This window comes from Phoenix dactylifera, chromosome 1 (assembly GCF_051530095.1).
Source record: "Phoenix dactylifera cultivar Ajwa chromosome 1, Ajwa_hap1_PhDact_Kaust_v1.1, whole genome shotgun sequence".
Classification (NCBI taxonomy): domain Eukaryota; kingdom Viridiplantae; phylum Streptophyta; class Magnoliopsida; order Arecales; family Arecaceae; genus Phoenix; species Phoenix dactylifera.
In genome coordinates this window covers 61,819,952-61,823,667 of record NC_143190.1, presented here as the reverse complement: position 1 = coordinate 61,823,667, position 3,716 = coordinate 61,819,952, and positions in this window count along the sequence as shown.

Below are 3,716 nucleotides of genomic sequence, written 5' to 3'. Positions count from 1 at the left end.
GATGTCATTCTCCTTGACGCCCGTGGGCATAAACAAAGCGCATCCTGTAGCGGAAGCCCTTCGTCACGCCGGTGATGAGGTTCTTCGACCTCTCCTTAGACCGAGCTCTATCCGATGCAACCACCTCATTATGTCAGGCCCTCAGGGTCTTATTGCTGAAGACCATCCCTGTAATTTCTCACAGCAAGAATGGTAGCCAGGAAAGGAGATAAAAGTAAGAGGAATCGAGTGAAGGCTCCGAGACTTCCTCCCTCAAGGTCTTATATAGCCTACTTCAATGGCTCAGATTGGGTTAACTAAATGCCTAATAGTTGGATCTCACCGCGTGGCATGCCTAGAGGCTCCCTTGGCGAACCTAGGTCATAACATTGAAGACCGGAGTAATTATGAGAGCCACTTCGGGGGACGGGCCACTGATGCCTGACTCTTCGCCTTTCACTCAGGGACGCCTTGAAAAAGAGCACCCACATAACTCTCGAAAAAATTCCTACGGCCGCTTCTGCTCGACCAACGTGGCAGCTTAACTCACTTCTATTCTCGAGCTGGTGCCAACCCTCGAGCGGGCTTCTAATCTCAAGCTGGTGCCAACCCTCGAGCGGCTTTCTATTCTCGAGCTGGTGCCAACCCTCGAGCGGTCTTCTATTCACGAGCTGGTGCCAACCCTCGAGCGGACTTCTATTCTCGAACTGGTCTCAAATCGGTTTCTCTTGTTCACCAGCATCGCCCTTCGAGCCGGGCTCAAAGTGACCTGCGATATGAAATGAAGACTACAAGCTTGTTCGACTACAGGGTTATCTCCAAGCTGAAAGTAAATTCCGAGCATAAGTACTTCGGCAAACACCGAACGCAGCTCCTGCTATGCAAGATAGGCCCAGACCTAAGCTATGCAGTTTGGATTTTGATAACTGGACACAAAGCAGGACGAGCTCAAATGCCCAGCCAGGTTTCTAAAGCAGGGTAAAACGAGCTCAAATACTTGGTCTAAGGTATAATATGCTGAAAGAAATGCATACTTTATTGATATCAAAAAGAGCCAAGGGCCAAATACAAGAGAGCCCGACCTCAAGGTTGGGCTGAATACAAAAAGCCCAGGCGGCCGACTTTATAGAAATAAACACAAAAGCTAGTCGACCTGGACAACCTCTACACCGACATCAGGAGTAGCTTTTGTTTCGATAGCAGCCTCAAGAGTGGTTTCCATGCTAACCTCGAGGGCAGCTTTAGTTTTGACACCAGCCTTGAGAACAACTTTTGATTCCATCCCAGTGGCGACTTTGGAGACGATCTCTGGCCTAGCTTCGGTAATGGCCTCTACGGCACCCCCGATCACTTCAACAGGTTTGTCCAGATTCGGCTTAAGGCCACTAAGGTCGACTCCAGGGCAGAATCATTGGGCTTGACCATGACAATTCTCGAGGCCCTGAATTATGGAAGTGGTAGCCCCCTCCGCCAGCTCATCAAGGTACTCCTCCGACTGGCGGAATCTCCTAACGGCCTCACGGGCAGACTCCTCCATGAAACTTTCGAGTTGCCTGACCTTTAGTCTCAGGGCCTCGGCCTCACCCCGCAAGCCGACCAGGGCAGCTTCGAGCTCGAAGATATGGCCTGCGGCGGACGAGCAAGCCCAAAAGTGCTCGGCATATCTTAAATCTGGGCGAGCCTATCTTTAATCAAGACTTTGGCTGTCCGTACCTACTTCCTGGCCCTTTGAAGCCGTTGTGCGGCAACTATGGACTTCTCCTCGGCCTCGCGCCACTGTTGCTCAACAACCGCCGCCCGCTCCTCGGCCTTTTGCTGTCACTGCGTGGCAGTTATCGCGCGAGCCTCAGCCTTCTGCCTCCGAAGCTCAGCATGCTTCATCCTCGGCCCGAGCGCCCTCATATACTCCCGGCAGGTGAGCATGCCAGACACTAGCATGTCAACTATATGGAGGGACTGGCACAAAAGATAAAATGTCAGTGGAGGTCGAGCACTCGCAAAAGAAAATGAATGAGGAACAGGAGGGCTGCATCACTCACATGGACACTGGTTGAATAAACATGATGAACGAAGTCGTCAAAGTCCTCTTCCATTAGAGCTCGATCGCGTGGGAGCATAATACTGTGCACGAGATCGTGAGCAACTTCGCTGGATTCAAGGGCCATGTCGTCCTCGGACATGCGATACTGATGCTGCAATCGCCTCCTCCCGAAATCGGAAGGAATGGAGTCGACCCCAGCTGAGGTCAGAGCCTCAGGGGGAGCCAAAACCCCGGTTGAGGTCGGAGCCTCAGGGAAAGCCACAGCCCCAGCAGGAGTCAGGGCCACGGAGGGAGTTGGGAGCTCGGGCCTTCTCCCCATCTCAAGACTCGATTCGGGTAACTGGACGGCTTCTCTAGCCTCTTGAACTCGGCCGACGGACACGACTGTCACTTAGTCATAAGGGCTTCCTTCTGCCGCCAATGGGGGCACCTCGGCCTCCACTACAAGAACCTAATCAGATCTAGCTCGAGCAGGGGCAGCAACCTCAATTGGGGCAAGCTCACCCCGCTCAATTCCGAAGCCAGAGGTAGCTCTGGCTTTCTTTGGCCTCCTTTCAGACTGAGCCCCCTCCGAGGCGGCCACCCTCTTCCTATACCTGTCCATTAATGTCTCAGCGCTGAAGATCATCCCTTTGGCGACAAAAGATCTTATTAAAATTCGACATGGAAAGAGAAAAGGAGCAACTATGCTACCCTCACCCTCGGGGCAAGCCAGGCTCAGGCCAACATTTACTAAGGCCTCCTTGCTGAGCAGGACGGAAAGCCGTGAAGTTCCTTCCAGTTCGAGCAAACTGTCTATAATGCTCTGCTCGGACTGTGATAACTGTGGGAGCCTGTTATTCACCGAGGCCAGCGAAAAGCTTCAGGTCGGATTAAACCTTCACGATCGCTCGGAGGAAATAAAGAAAAATTTATCCTTCCACTTATGAATGGAGGAAGGAATGCCCTCGAAGAGCTTGCGACCTCTCCATGGGGAGAAATACCACCATATTTATCTGCGGGGTTGTTTTTTAATATAAAGCAACTCTAAAAGACACTCATCAAGGAGGACATACCATATGTAAGGCAGAGGGCGAGGAAGCCGATTATCATTCTCTACGAGTTTGGGACGAGCTGTGCGGGCACAAGACGGTAAGCCGTCAGAAGCTCGTCCACGAACCCGTGTAGAGGGAACCTCAGCCCTGCTCGGAGCGTCTCTACGTACACCCCGATCCAACCTCTAGGCGGGTTGGTGACTCGCCCTCCGAGGTCTGGGAGCTCGAGGACAAACTTAGGAGGAAAGAAGAACCGAGCTCGATCCGAGCCCAGATCTTCATCACTCATGAGTGAGCCGGTCCCATATGGACCTGGGCCCACCTTAAGCTTAGCCTCCTCCAATCGGAAGAAGCCTAGGCTCGCGATGAACCTGCACAGAGCATCAGGGCCCTCGTAGGTGAACTCATTGCCTTGGTCACAGAATTATAAAAGGAGAAGACAAGAAACTCTCCGAGTGACTGAGAGGGGGATAAAACGCCTACCCGAAAGTTCACCAAAGAAGATGACCGAGAAAAAGAAGAATGATCGCCGGGGATCGAAAATAACGCTCGACGCAAAGGTCGACGGAAAGCTCCCCAAAATACCCAAGGAGAAGCTCGAACACCCCGACGATGGTGGCCGGAAAGAAAGGAGGTAGAGGCAGGAAGGACCAAATAACGAC